Source organism: Pongo pygmaeus, chromosome 14 (genome assembly GCF_028885625.2).
Source record: "Pongo pygmaeus isolate AG05252 chromosome 14, NHGRI_mPonPyg2-v2.0_pri, whole genome shotgun sequence".
NCBI lineage: Eukaryota > Metazoa > Chordata > Mammalia > Primates > Hominidae > Pongo > Pongo pygmaeus.
In genome coordinates, this window is record NC_072387.2 from 89,338,264 (window position 1) to 89,354,890 (window position 16,627).

Below are 16,627 nucleotides of genomic sequence, written 5' to 3' on the forward strand. Positions count from 1 at the left end.
AATGTATTTTCCAGATGAAAGGCTTTTTCCCCCCTTTCTATTTCTCTAGTAATTTGTATTTTGTTCTAGTAGCATATATTATACCTATTGTAATTACTTGTTTCCATATCTTTCTTCCTGCCTCCCAACATTTCTTCACATGTACACTAAGCATACATGACCATAAGAGCCGGAATCCTGTGATATTTATGTGTGTACATCTTCACATGTATATCTCAAGTTCTGTGCCTGGCACACAGTTGCTGCTCAATTCATGAATGAGTCAAGTGACTTGCTAAGTAGCCATTCAGCAAATAGGCAACAGAGGAAAAAATCTTGTTTCACCATCTATACCAAGTCTCTTGTGGGGGCACAATAACTCAGCAGTGGGACTGACTCAAGAGAAGTGAATCACAGCAGATTGAAAACTTCACTTTCAGAAATGGGACATTTTCATTGAATTTGACAACATGAATTGACTGTGTACGAACCATTCAACCAATTGTGAATGTTGAATGAGGCTCCAGAGCAATAGTTTTTATGGCAAAATAAGAATAATTAGCATGGACAGAGAGTATTTTTTTTCTACCAGCCGGACACAAATTATTAGCATGTTCGATCTAAGAGTTTGATAATTGGGATGATACTTCTACTGCCACCAGTGCAAGTATTCTGAATTCTCTTTCCCTTGAAATAAATGGGCCTCTTTCTTATTTCTCTACCTGGAATGAGGCAATCATGGTCCAGTTATAGCAGCCATCTTGTAACCATGAGATTATGGGTAACCTGCTAGTGATGCTGGTGCACAAAGCTGGAAGAAGAACATGTTGTCACTGATAGTAATGGGGCTGTCATAATAGGCCTGTATTGTCTATCTCAAAAATTCTTCCACAATGTCAAGGGAGGGCCTCAGTGGCTAAAGTAAACTCACTTTCCTACTGGTCCAGAGATCTTCAACAGCAGATATCAAGAGAGAGATTGGTCAAAGAAATGAAGGCTCCTCTGCAAGACAGGATGTGCCCACTAACAAGAGTTAAATAAAAACTTCAGAATTCAGTATGCATTATATGAATCAATATATAAAAAGAGGTTAGAACAGTGCTTGGCATGATTAAACACGATGCGTTTGCTCTCATCGTTATTGTTACTGCTGTTGCTGATATTGCTACAGAGTAAACTGCTACTAGCTCCAGTCAATAGGTGTTCTTTGAAAAATCGAAATGATTTTATTTTTTTCCCCAATCTCTGCTACCCCAGCCCATGGTAAACATTTTTCTACTCTCCACTTCTATGAGTGCAACATTTTTAGATTCCACATATGAATGGACAATGTGAGATGATATTTGACTTTCTGTGACTGGTTTATTTCACTTCATATAATGTCCTGCAGGCTCATCCATGTCATTGCAAATGACAGGATTTCCTTCCTTTTTAAAGCTGTATAGTATTCTGTTGTGTATACATGCCACATTTTCTTTATCCATTCCTCTGTTGATGAGCACTTAAGTTGATTCCATATTTTGGCTATTGTGGTAATGTTGCAATGAATATGGGAGTGCAGAGATCTCTTTGACATAATGATTTCATTCCCTTTGTGTATATATATATATATACACCCAATGGTGGGATTGCTGGATCTTAAACTATTTTAAATTCAAAAATTAATTCCTACTTATTGCAGAAAAAGTTAGTATAGATAGGTTGAAAAAGGAAAAAAATAAAATACTACCTAAAGATAATCATTAACAGTTTGATCTATATATGTATGTTTCTCAAAAAGAATTACATCATGCTATGTTTACTATTTTACAAAGTACTTGTTTTAACTATAATATTGTTGATATCTTTTTAATATTTTCTACTCTAAATGCAAAATTATACTGATTTTTAATATATCTTACCATTTAATGAGGCATTAGAATATATATAATTCTATATACATAAATTTATATATACATACATTCTACATTTATATATTAACATATATATTTATAATATATATCTCATAATAAAGAAAGCATTTGGCTTCATTATTATTTTATATTATTTTATTTTATATCATTTTATTCATTATATTTTGTATTATTTTATTATAACCAAAAAATCTTTTGTGCCTTTAGAAGTTTCTTCTTTTTTAAATATGAGAATTTTTTTTATTGTGCTGTGCAATTGATTAGTAAATTATTCACTGGACCTGGTTTTGAGTGATAGCTTCAGCTGTGACTGTTTCTCAAGAGAACCATATACTGCCTTCACACTGTCTCAATGTTGTTGGAATACACCAACTAACTCTAATGTCTGTTGTCTTGAATATAATGTAAGCTAAGTTGTTTAAAGTATGGACCTATTTAATGCTGTGCATTTGCTGGTGAAGAAAGATTTTAGACTGATTGTGAGCATGCTGTTTGAAAGAGTGAGTGGCTCAGCTGTTTGGAACTGTTTCTAGTAAAAACACAAATCCGTAACTGCCTTTGGGTCATCAGGCCAACAGGTTATAGTGATGTAGTATGAAGTATCTGTGTGTCTCAGACCAAATTGATTATCCTGGATGCTAAACTGAGAACTTACAACAAAACAGAACAATAAAAAAAAAAAATCCCTGGTCTACTGTAACATCCTAATTGTAATCTAAATAAACACAACACGCTGAGCTAAAGAGGACTGTCGTATTGTGTGTAGAAGGGGATTTATGAGCACATTAGAAGGGAAAACCAAGGTAGGTGAATGAATGTAAGGAAATTTTAAAGGTAGAACAATTTAATAACCTCTTCATTAGGATACTCCTGTATAAAAGATTCTATTTTGTACACTTTATTCTTATCTATACTATAAAGTGCTACATAACCTCTAATTGACAACATATTGGGGCAGCATCTTTTGGCTTAGTTAGGTACTATGAGAATTCAGAGATAACAACATTGCATTAATCTAAGTGTGCTATATTATTAATCTTGCCATCCAGTATGTCTTTTTACAGTCTATTACATTTAGACCTAGAGAAATTGTCAATTGACAGAGAATACATTTTAGTATCACTATCTTGAAAGCAAATTTGTATTCTTTTTGATGCTGAAATTGTGGATTTGCAGTAGAACAATACAATCATTGTGTAGTATAACAGGTCCCATAATTCAGTGTAATTGGAAGTCAAAGATTGTATGGGAATGGAAAGCAAAATATAAAATGATTAGTTGCCTAGGAGAGTTTTCTAATTTTTCTACAGAGTATTTATTGGTTAACACAAACTTCAGAAAATATATCTTCTGTGACTTATGTTGTATTATAAAATATTTAATTACATTTAACTCTCAATTCTCATTTGTGTGTGTGTGTGAATGTGCACATGTGCTAAATCAAAACGTGATGCAATTCTAAATGCCTTCTAAGAAACAGAAGCTAGTAAGGAGTACGGCCAAATTTTGGGGTGAACTATTCATAGAAAGTGACATCTGCAAAGCCCAGTGTCTAATAAAAACACAGGACAAATAAGTAAATGTTTCCTTTTCTTACAGACATTGCACTTTTTGTAGGAGACAGATGTTATTACATTACCTGGTTCCAAATGACTGCTAGACAGTGAAGAATAAAAACAGCATTTTACTTGTTATGTTTATAAAGTTCAATGATCTAATTTAATTTGCTTATTGTAAATAAAATCAGTTTTAATAGTCCTATAAACTAAAAGTCCGTTAATTAATGGAGAATTTTACAAAAATAGGATAAATTTCTATTTATCTCTGCTGTAGTCAAACATTTACTAATAGTTTTATTAAAACAATTTTAAATTACCACAATTATATTTGTTATGTGTAAAATGGGTGTGATGGACTCACTAATGTCTAAGGTCCATTTCACTTTAAAATTATATCCTAAGTTATTTCTCAATGAAGTTTAGCATTTTCCAAGTTGTTTGAGAAAAAGAATTTTTTAGTTTTTCTTCAATGCCACTGAAACAGAGTGTTTACATTATTTTAGCCTCCTTAAATTGCAAACGAACTGTTCTGCCATCTGTGCAAGTGAATGCACAATAATACATAAGATTATTTGCTACAAATTAAACTATTTTATATTTTTTAACCAGGATTAACCATGTTTCATCTATGAGAAACTGAAATTTAGACTTTTCTTATTTAAACAGCATGACGAAAGTGACCCAAAGTGGTAGGACAATTTCTAGAAAGTCTGTAGACTATAACACTCAGGTGGCTGGGTGTGGTGGCTCACACCTATAATCCCAGCACTTTGGGAGGCCCAGGCAGGCAGATCAACTGATGTCAGGAGTTTGAGACCAGCCTGACCAACATAGAGAAACCTCATCGCTACTAAAAATACAAAATTAGCCGGGGGTGGGCGTGGCGCATGCCTGTAATCCCAGCTACTCGGGAGGCTGAGGCAGGAGAATCACTTGAACCTGGGAGGCAGAGGTTGCGGTGAGCCAAGATCGTGCCATTGCACCCCAGCCTGGGCAACAAGAATGAAACTCCTTCACAAACAAATAAACAAACAAAATACCCAGGCTTTGGCATATTGGCCCTGAGGGGTGGAGATGAGCTGTCAAAACAAATAGCTTCCTCTCAAAAGCTCTAATCTTGAAATGTTCAGAGCTCACCTTAGAGAGTCTTAGTGGGCTGGAAGCAGACTGTGTACCTGTGAACATCTAAATCCATCCCGTGGCTATTGTAAACAAGATTACCCAAGAGAGTTTTGGGAGATTAGAAAGGTCAAAGAGGACATGGTCACAGAATGCAGAGGAGGATGATTAGAAACTAGGAATGCGCTGTAAGGCAGTTTGGGGTTATGTTGTGATTTATAAGGGAGTTTCATTGATTCCTTTAACAAATAATTGTTGAGCAGCTCCAGAGTAAAAGACATTGTGCTACGGTCATGGAGGGTCTAGCTATGCTGTCCAGTACGTAGATACCATTCACCTGTGACTCTTTAGATTTAAATTTTACTGAATTAAAATAAATAAAAATAAAGCTCAGTTCCCATTTGCACTGGCCATATGTCAAGTACTCAATAGCCACAGTGTAGCTAATGGCTATCATATTGGACAGTGGGGATATAAAATATTTATATCATAACAGAAATATTTATTGGAGAATGCTGGCAGAATAGTCAAAGATATCCTGGTGCTTTTCATGCTGGTAACCCACTTGAGCAGATTATGTAAACAAATAGATGCAATAGCAAACAGTGTATTATATGAGCAATTTAAGAGGTATAGATAAGATAACTGAGTGAATTCAGAGAAAAAAAGGAAATCACATGGGATTGTCAGAATAGAGTCACAGAAAAAGTACACTTTGAAGTCAGGACTGAAGAAAGTATGAAGAAAGTCATTGTCTTAGCTTGGGATACAGTAACAAAACACCATAAACTGAGTGGCCTAAATAACAAATATTTGTTTCTTACAGCTGGAGACTGGGAAGTTCAAGATCAAGGTGCTAAAAAAATTTAGTGTCTGGTGAGGATTTACTTCTTGGTTTGCGGATGTCTACCTTCTCATGGTATCCTCACATGGCAGTGGGTTGTGGGGAGGAAGAGAGAGAGAAAGGAAGCATGCTCTTTAGTATCATGTCTCATCTTAAAAGGGCGCTAATCTCATTCATGAAGCCTCCACCCTCACGACCTCATCTAATCCTACTTACCTCCCACAGACCCCATCTCCTAACACCTACCCATCACATTAGAGGATAGGGTTTCAACATATGAATTTGAGGGAAACAAGCATTCCATCCAAAACAGCAGTTGAAGACAAAGTGAAAATGTTCTCTCTATAAAGGAAGATGTGAGTTCAGAGGCAGGAACAGATGGCAATTAGGCTTGGGTAAAGAGCTCAGGAGAGGAGGGGATGAAAAGGCACCTGAAGCCATTGGTATTCTAACTGTGAAAATCCTTGAGGGCTAAGAATTTGAGCTTTTTTTTCTGAAGGGACTGGGAAACCACTAGAATTTCTGAGTAAGAAATGTGATCCAAGTGTTATTTCAGAAAGATATATCTGGCAGCGCTGCGCAGACTGGGTAGGGTGGAGAGAGAGGAAGTTGATAGACCATATTAAAGTGTGTGGAAAATAGACCATATGTGCCGTTGTAAGGACCTGAACTTGAGTATCTGCAACTTACTTTGGACATACAATATAGTGAATCTTGAATAAAATAAGGTTTTTACAAACTAACAGCATTATTAGAAATCCAGGTCCCCATATTTCCGTAAATGACTGATTTTTTACATTTCTCTTCTGTTGTCTTCAGTCAGAAGGATGCAGGTTGCCCATACTTCATAGCAAAGCAACAGGAGGGACTTAGGGACAAAAAGGTAAGATCTGGGGGAAAAATATGTAAGGAAATGGGAATAATTCAGGCTGAAGATAGAAATAGGACCAGGCACATGGAAGTCACTTGAGACATGCAGTGTGTTGAAATCTTCATCTGAACAGCATCCACCTTCAGTGCCAGTTCTGCTTATGCAGTGGTGTGGTGGAGCCTCTTAGCACTGCCTCCTGAGATGCCATTGTGTGCATCTCTTCTCAATTTTGTTTTCAGTGAAGTCTCATGGTGAGAGTGTTTACACCATGGAAATTGGCAAATGCTATAAATCAGGGCTGCTTCTATCCCCAGCTGTGCCCACAGGAACTACTCAGACAAGTCTGATCTCTTCTTTAAAAGACAAGACTAGAAACTAAAGACACCAGGCTGGGCACGGTGGCTCACACCTGTAATCCCAGCACTTTGAGAGGCCGAGGTGGGTGGATCACCTGAGATCAGGAGTTTGGGACCAGCCTGGGCAACATGGTGAAACTCTATCTCTACTGAAACTCCAAAACAAACAAACAAAAATAGCCAGGCATGGTGGTGTGTGCCTGTAATCCCAGCTACTGGGGAGGCTGAGGCAGGAGAATCACTTGAACCTGGGAGTCAGAGGTTGCAGTGAGCCAAGATTGTGCCACTGCACTCCAGCCTGGGCAACAGAGTGAGATTCTGTCTCGAAAGAAAGAAAAGAAAGAAACTAAAGACACCATTGCACCTGAGCAGCCATACCGGGGAATGGAGGCCAGTTTTTCCAGCCTGAAGTTTATAGTTCTAGGTGTACATATGGCTGTACATTGTTTTGTAATATCACATACATCTTAAACTACATATACGAATACTTCAAATGTACTAAGCGTTTTTAGATTTATTTTTTCTCTCTTGCTTTGCTATAGAGCTGTTCAGGAGTTCACCCAAGAGAGTGGAGACTACCTCTTCCTGATTTCCTTGTACAAATTTTATGTAGCTTGACCTGTGATTTATGGACAGGAAAGCTGTCTGCATAGTTACACTCTTACCAACTGATGTGTATAGCATGTCTCCCTTCAAGTTTAAAGAATATTTTTTTCTGTCTTTTAATAGGCTTACTCTCCTTTATAACTGTGCACTTTTTCCTGTTGCAGCAGTGGAGAGTGATACTTCCAATGGCTGTTGTTTTACTGCAACTACTACTTGCCATTGATTGAGTGCACCTGGCACTTTCTGTGCACCCATTTCATTTAATTCTCATCACCATCCTTTTAGTTAGAAAATATGATGTCCGTTTGTCAGATGAAGAAAGAGGACCTGAGAAGTTAAGACACGTTAATCATATACCCGATTGATCTCAGATGTCAGTTCAAATCTCTGACCATATCATGCTTAATTCAAATGCTTAACCATTAAGCCACATTGCAGGAAGAAAAATTCTTTTCTGATAGTGAGAGCTTCCAGAAGCCATGGCAGCCGCATGGGCCTTGGTGACCAGGCATCAGACATTTTTACTGTGTGCCTAGCAGGGTGCATTACCATTACCTTTAAAGGACTGTGGGAGAATAAAGGCCAAGGTGCATATGGACACACAGGGGCCCTTGCTCTAGAGATCTTACAGCCTCTGAAACCTCACAGGTGAATATACTTGGTAGTTCTAGTAAAATGCCACTGAGAATTTCCAGATTGAGGCAGGGTCCTCGGATTGAGAAAAGTTATAACCAAATTTTTCGAAGTTATGCCTTGTCCTGAAGCCCTAGGGTTTTAAGAACAACAGTAACAAACTATTTAGGCATTTCTAAGACTTGTAAGTAGGAAAAGAATTATTTCTGAGATGCAACCTAAACATACAATTGTGGGGGAAAAATGTACTTTGTGAATACCTCGAATATTGTAGCATAGATAAATGACTCAAGGATCAAAAATGCATGAAACATGCTTGCAGAAGGACCCAATTACAATAGCAAATGAGGCTTGAGGAACTGATGCCATTTTGTGAATTGGGTGTGTAACATGGCAAAGCTATCTCCTTTTATAATGTCATGTTTGTGTATATTCACACTTATGCATGGACATGCATCTATTATAGTAACTCAGTAAAATAACCAGAGGGTATAGAAATTCCTGCCTAGACTTGGGTTTTTAGACATGCTTTCTTTATTCTCAACACCCGTGCACATGAGAAACTGCAGCTCAAGGACAGACTTGGCAGGCAGAGCCTGTTCACTGTTTTCTTAAACGCTCTTCCTTTCTGTACAGTGGTACCTATTTTAGGGGCACTAAGCAGCCTCACACTTGCCTCTCAGGCTTCTGAAGGGTATTGAGTACTTGTTTGGAGCACATAATTTATGCTGTGCTGAAAAATAGCTGAGACTGTAATGGTGCCCAGAGAATCCAAGTTCTCTGAAGACCAAGATCACATTAATATGCAGTATTTCATTTACAAACCCCTTCTAAGTAGGTTTGAGAGGATAATGCCTTGTTTGAATAATAATATAGCACATTTTACTATTCAAAGTGCTTTCACATAAATCATCCATCTCATTTTATTTTTGAAACAATGAGGGAGATAAGGCCAGGATTATTACCTATAGGGAATCAAAAGCTCAGAAAGGTCAAGTGATTTACTCAAAGTCACATTGCAAGTTCTCTGTAAAGCTGAGATTAGAAGCTGTGATTCTCCCATTCCCAGCTCAGCTGGGTCTTTTTAAAAGCACGTTAGGACCCACAGCTTCATGGGTGGAATACTGAAATTCTCAGGCCCAGCCTCTTGCCTCTAAGTGTTCCATTTCTGTACTTTGCTTTTAGCATCATTTAGATGTTGTGGCCTTATAAAATGGTAATAAATTTTAAATAAAAATGTATAATTTAATCTTTTCTTTTAGGAAATGACTTTAGAAATTCAACCTGAAAGCATTATCAATTTCTTGAGCTAAATTTACAAAATTGGGTGCAAGTTGCATATGACAGTGATTCTTGGTATTTGTTTTTCATCCGTATGTTTAATCATAGGCATGGGTTTGAGTTTTATGTGAGATAATTAATGGGAAAGCACTTTGTAATTTTGAAACATTGTGATAGTAAGAGCTGACATGACAGTGTCAGAAATTATTTAATTTAGTTTAACAGTTTCAACTTGTTAGAAATGGTATTTTGACTTGTTCACATAGTATCTATGCTTAGTCCCTTTTTATAAATTTCATTTTATAATTCCTTTAAATACATACATTTATGTTATTTTATATAATATATGTGATTAAATATATGTGTATACATGTATATAAATTACTATTTTTGTCTTTATTAAATTCTCGTATGTACTGAGATTCTCTCACTTAATTTTCTAGTTTTTAAAATATTCTTAAAGCTTATGGGAAATGTACCAATTAATTCACTCTGGCACCATGATCTGTCTATAACTTCAAAGGGCTATGCTTAAAATCCAAAAGCCATAAACTAAAGGTATTTTATGGAATTTACTTGACATTTCAGAGGAAAACGAAGGCATTACAAAACAAGCATATTAAGTATACGATTCACATCCCAACAGCTCAAAGGCAAGGAAGCCTAAGGAAGCTAAGTTACTGGCCGTATGTTTAATAAATATAAGCTTAATGGCAGTGAATGTATTAATGTCAGTGAAGACAAGTCTATGAAGGTATGCAGTCCAGTGTGAACACTATCTGGCATGCACTGATCTTTCTGTTCTTAAGAATCTTAACCATGCCAATCTTCATGATTGTTTTAGCTCTATTATGCAATAGGTAAGTGTCAGCTTTGGGACAGATACCATAGTAACGGTAGACTTACAATTACAGTAGAATCAAAATATATCTTTGTCAGCCAAGTATTTGACAAGATCTTGGTATATCCTTGTGTATATTAAAGAAAGCCAGGCTGGATGAGAACATAGCTGGAGACTGAAAACCCACATTCCAAGACTGTTGGTTAGTTAAATGAAATTCTGAATTTTTGCACCACTGAATTCTTTCATTGGCCATGAATGTAATACTTTATCAAGGTTTTGGATGAGAACATTGAGGGCATGGTTATTCCCGGTCATTCCAGATGACCCAGAGCACTGAGGATTACTTTCATGACAGAAGAACCAAGAGTACAAAACCACCTCAACAGATTATAACCAAGTAGTGACATTTACCCAGGATATTAGTAAAGTTCCCCACATTGATTCAAAAAATAAATTGTGTAGATAAACATTGCATTTGAACAATACAAATGTTCTAAGATATTTATACTTTTTGTCATCTTTTTCAGCCACAAATGAGCTGTATATTCTGGCCAGAAATACCTAGGTAAATATGGTGTTTCTCTATTTTACTCTGAATATAAGACTCAACTTCAGTATCTAAGTGTTAGTGAGTATATTTTTATAAGTACTGTTGTTCCAAATCACTTGCTGTCAGTTTAATTCGGTAAATGCATGACAGGTGCCTAATCTGATTTAGCATCACAGAACATTCCAGGAGAAAGGAAATGAATAAGATGTCATCTCTGACCTCCAAGGTTTAATGGAGAAGGCAAGCCCCCAAAGCAATCAGTGCAAAGACACTTACAAGAAGGGTGCTGTGGCTACCTAGCTATCAGCTGCGACAGTTGTTCTTAGATTTTCATTTTCATATACACCTCTTTTACCTGAAAGATGTCCGTCCCTTGCCCCTTTTTAACTTTGCCATTTAGGAGTAAGGCAGTGAGCTATTCTCACACCACTGTGAAGTCATCAGTCCATCTCTCCCTGACTAATGGCTATAAACCAGCAAGAGTTTCCTAATTGACATTTCAAAGAACACTAGGGATCAATTACACATAAAATGTTTATTTATAAAACTGTCATAAACTACAGGTTCAATTTGTTTGACCTTCTGGTAATTAGCACAGACTTACAATAGAGAAAGTTAGGTTACACCAAATACTTTTATTCTTGTTATTTCTACAGGAAAGAATCAAAGCACACAAACAAAACAAAAAAAGTAATAGCAGCATATTCTTCCCGGTGGGAGCAAGAGAAGAAAAGAGTACTCTACCTATCCCCTTTGCCTTCATCTTCTTTCTAAAGGCAAATATGCATTCTCAATCAAGCACATTTGCATTTGGAAATAATTTCCTTGTTGTTTAAAAGGCCTCACTTTTACTCACCTTGCTCAAAGAACACAGGTGTATCAAAACACTTTAGGTTATTCCGAAATTGTTTTTCCCAGATTGTTTTCTTCAGAACACTAGACCTGAGGGAATTCAGTGGTAAAGGGGTATAAAAATGTTAGGCAAGTTTTCCCTCTCTGAGAAATTCACATGATACTTTACCATATTAGAGTCTTATCTCTTGGTTTAACCAACTATGTTCTGACATTATGTGTTTCCTTGTGGTATTAATTATTTAGTTTTATTGCTTTCAGAAGCTTAGTGTTACTACTATTGACAATATCCACTTTACTAAGGGAGAAATTATAGAGAGGCCAAAACACCTCAAAATTTAGAATGGGAAGAGGAAATGAGGAAAGTGTGTGTGTGTGTATGTGTATGTGGGTGTGTCTTGGGGAAAAACTGAGACACTGTGAGAAAATATTATAATTGAGGTTTTCTTAAATTAGCATTTAGGACCACTAAATAAATAAATTTCACTGTTCACAGAAATTTTAAGAACACATTATATAATTAAAAACAACTTAAACTAAATTACTCCTTTGGCAGATAAGGTCATGTGGTTACAAATTTTCTGGACTCGTGAAATGTATATGTAGTATTATTTTAAACAGGTTAACATCACTGTAGAAAGATGCTAAACCTTAGAAACCTGTGAAGTGGGAAACACTAACATCCCAATTTTACAGTTAAACAGGCACAGAGAGGCTAAGAGTCTTACCCAAGGCCACAGAGGAAGGAAGAGACTAAATCTGGAACAAACTTTCTATTCTCCATTTCCAGAAGAAACCACTAAACCATGCTTCCTCTTGTCATGGAAGCTTAAAATATTTGGTATGGTGGTCTTGCCTTTTTTTTTCTTTCCAATGACTGTATAAAGGCTTTCGAGATGGTAGTAGTCAAGCTGTCCCTTTCTTTTGCAGCCTTCTCTATGCTTGTCTCCTTGGTGGTGCAGCAGCAGCTTATATTTTCTTTGCTTGGCTTAGGAAGCTCCCTTTGAGGGTTTCTGAATCCCTGGCCTTTTGGTGATGTTTGATGCAACAATCCTCTTTACCTGCAACCCACATCACTGACCTTGGAGCTCAATGAACTTTTCATTTACATGCACAGTCAAATTAAATTTGCCTGGCCTTTGAAAACTTACATCTGTTGAGTGTATAATTTGTATTGCCATTTGTTCCACAGATGTGTAACAAGACAAATACCTGTCCAGGCTTATAAGGGATTCAGAAATGCTTACGTTAATCATGCTGGTGGAAGGAGGTTAAGGGCGATACAATAAATCAGTCTCCAAATGGTTTCACTTGGAATGGCCTGGGAGAACAGGGTTATTTTTATCCTAGGATGCTTTTAATTTGAATCAAAAATACTTTACCACATGTTCTGCCACAAGTTCAAAAGGATTGGTAACAAACATTTAATCTTTTTCTTTTCGGATTGGCGCTAAGCCCTCATCAAAAAGCGTATGCAGTCAGGCAGCTTATCTCCACTGAGCTGCTTCCCTTAATGTGTTCCTAATTATAATCGTATATATGGCTCACTGTGGCTGATTGAACAATATGGCAGTAATTTCTTTACAGGCCTCCCTGCTCTTTGAACTGTGAGTACAGAGGGCTAGAACAGAACCAGATCAATGGGATTTGAGTGCTGGCAAATCAAGCCAGATGTGATCTTTACAGAATGAGTTTCCAGCTGTTTCCCAGAAAGGGACTTCAACAGACAGCTGGGGACCTTATCATTATCATCATGATCATCATCATCATTCCCAGTAAATACACTCACAACTCTTTACAAAACGTGCAGCTATTCTCGTCTCTTCCTAAATCATTACCCACCATAAAGTCTCCCAAATGCTTTGAAACTGTGACTGTGTAAAACAGATAAGCCTGTGACTGATGATGTGGGAATGGAAACATAATAGTATTATATTGACACTATATATTTGTCAGTGCTGCAAGATGTGCAGCTGAAAGCAATGTCCAAAATGTATTTTTAAGATACCAAATACTCACAACATTTCCATGTGTTTGTAAGAGGGAGATAACATAATCCTCATTTTCTTGGTCACAATGGCATGTTATTGCTTTGTGCATACATCTTTGTGTCCTCCACATCACTATCACCATGCCTTGTTTGAGGCAGTATCCAATACATGTTTCTAGGAAGAATAAGTGCTTGCTCTGTATAGAGCCTTGTGCTGTGGGGGAAGACAGCAAGCCTAATACATCCAAAGGATATTGCTGTGGCCCTCTAAAAGGCTCCCAATTAAAGAGACCCGAATATATGAATTTAAAATGATAATTACTTTGAACAATTTAAGGATCATTAAAATGAAAGAAAATGTCCAATAGCAGAGGGACTCACACACTTTCCCAAATGCAACTGAATGAGTTAGCTGGTCTATGTGAAATAATTTATGCCACCTTCAAAAGCCTACCTCATAAAAATTCTTCCTCTCTAGCCTGCTCTGGGGCTCCTAAGTCCTGCTCTTGGCCTCCCTTTTTCAGGACTTTCTGTGGATCCAGGGAGGAATTTCAGAAGAGCCAGGATTAGTCAATCAAATTAAACTCAATATCACCCAAATAAAGTTGGTCAGGTAAAATAAAGAAGTTGAAATGGGAGGTGAAGTTCAGGAGAATGAGAATATTGAGTGATCCTGAGATATGGGCAAATGAAGAGCAAGTCTAGGGATCTGTTTGGTTTTTGTTTGTTTGTTTGTTTTGAACAGTGCTCATAGAAGAGGAAATCTGAAAGAAGGAGCAGAGTAGGGTGGACATGGAAGAGACACAGTCTACATGACTTTGTTCATACTTTGCATAAAAGATTTTCTCTAATTTATTTCAACTTTTATATTTCTTAGTAAATTCCTTGAAGATAGGAACCACCAATGATCTTTTGCTCATTACTTATTCTTAGCACTTGAAAAAAAGCAAATACAAAATATTTAATTTTTAACCTTTATATCATTACTGTATCATAGTAGATGCTCAATAAATATTGGAGTAATAAGTAACTATTTACAATTTTAATTTTAACTATCCTCAACTGAAAAACTCTTCTGGACATTTTAAACTCTGGTTCTCAAACAAAACAAATTAAAAATCTTTTAGAGCTAAAAGTGTATTATAAGATAAAAATGTCTTTCAGAATAGACCTAGAGTGTGCAGCTGATGAATAGTGAAATTTTGTTATATGTACTCAGCTAAACTAAAAGTTCTAAGAACTGTATCATTTTCTATGGGAACAGAGGTAAATAATTTATTTTAATCTGGTATGTAAATGTATATAAAACTACATCAGTATTACCTGCATGTGATTAAAATCACACAACATGTCTTGAAACTATTTTTCCTCAGGTAACACAGATAGTAAACATGAATTATTTGGATCTGTGCTCTCCAGATATATTTGATTACTCTCTTTATCAGTTCAAAATTACAAGAAAAACTTTTGAGCATGCACCCTCAATATATGTATATTTATTCATGAATAGTATATATACTACTACTATTTGTATTAATATTAGATTTATTTCTTCTTTGCTTTAGATCAAAATACATTTAAATAAGAATTAAAATGCCATTTGTCCATCACCTAATGGCTCAATTTGCTCCTGCCTTGGGTGTGCACACCGTGCTCTGGAACGGACCAGAGCTCTAAAGAAGTGACTGGAAGTTGTGAATGTCATTATTATGAAGCTTCACATTTGCTCTTCTCTTTAGGACACAGACATGGCATTAGAGAAGGGCAGAAAACTGCACTTGGCTGTGCATAGAGAACACTAGAGACCTCTTGTGCAAGACAGGGGACTACGTTGCCTAGTGTAATGAGAGAAGCATGGGTTTTGAGGCCGCTACAATGTCTGTTTCTTCTTGGCCAACATTTCAGTAAGTGTGGTAAGTATATCTCCACAATAGGGTTAAGAGAACCAGTGTCTTCTGAAAAACACATGAAATCATCATAACCCTACTAAGTCTGTGCTTTGCAAAAAATAAAAGTAAAACTAATTTTCACTATGACTCTATTATTCTTCCTTGTTCCTAGGCCACAGGTGGGTGAGCAAATTTCAGTTAAGAGTTGGATAAATCGGAGTAAGTTGTTACTTCTGAGGATCAAGGGCAAGTAATTGGATCGGGGATGGGTAAACAGAGGGTTTCAATTCTGCATATTATATTTCAGTGAGTAGGTACAGAGATGATTGTTTTATATCCTTTCCTTCTTATTGAATCTCCTTTTTTTAAGTGAATAATGAAAAATAGTAGAGATTATACTGGAAATATTTTTAAGAAATTTAGAAAAGTCCTAGGATTGGGTTTACTACAATAATTTAAATAATAAGGTTAATATGGGATTGTAGATGCATGCATTACACTAAAGAGACTTGTTGTAATGAGGCCCAACTCAGTGGAGTAAGTTGTTAGAGAATTTGGACTTCTTCCTTTTAAGGCTGACTTTGGAAGGGTGAACACTGTGGCATTAAAAAAAAAAGTTTAACTTCCTTTCTGGAGTGCATACCAGTTCTTATAGCTTGTATAAGCCCTCTATTTTATGCCATTGGGTCATCACAGGTTCTGTAAAATCCTCCATTATCATTTTCATGGAAAACAAATCCATTGTAATTCAATTGAACGATTACACATTGATCGTCTAAAATGTGCCAAACATAATACAGAACATGCATTTTATAGGAAAATTGGACCGCTCTAAGATATGTAATAAATCATCTTCAATTTTATGAAAAGGGAAGCCAGGCATGTTAATGGAGTTTGTTTTTATAAACATGAAGTGTTTGGGCATGTTTGATTTTTCAGTTGGGCTGCTCAGCTAAGCTTAGTTAGCACCTTGTAAAAATGAGTTGTTTCTCATTTCCTTAATGGAAAGCAGCGAGAGTCATAGCTAAGATCCCCATATCAGCTGGAGGCCTTCTGTAGCACTCCTTAAGCCTCTGAGGTTAGATCCAGGATGCAAATCCGTCTGGATACTTGAGACCAGAAAGTGTGTTTCTCCGGAGAATTTAAACTCTCTCCCCATCAGTCATAGACAAGGAAACTATCTAAAAGCAGATCTCTGTTTTCAGATCTCTAAGTTGGAAGAAAGGTTTTATTGATAAGCATTTACATCTTAATAATTTCTTGAAATATGTAACTGGTTCATCATTTTTACAATTTACTTGGCCTTCAGAACACACCATAATTCTGCATCTGTGTGGATAT

General features: G+C 36.5%; 1 long non-coding RNA gene across 1 annotated transcript in view; it reads left to right on the top strand.

Annotated features, from left to right (window-relative positions):
* LOC129011938 (uncharacterized) overlaps positions 1-15,427 on the top strand; it is a 45,403-nt gene extending 29,976 nt beyond the window's left edge. Inside the window, exons 2-6 of the long non-coding RNA XR_008493473.1 lie at positions 6,234-6,297; positions 9,808-9,915; positions 12,104-12,248; positions 13,922-14,010; positions 14,963-15,427. This is a non-coding gene — a long non-coding RNA (uncharacterized LOC129011938). The remainder of the gene's footprint in view (positions 1-6,233; positions 6,298-9,807; positions 9,916-12,103; positions 12,249-13,921; positions 14,011-14,962) is intronic.
* The last annotated feature ends 1,200 nt before the right edge of the window (positions 15,428-16,627 follow it).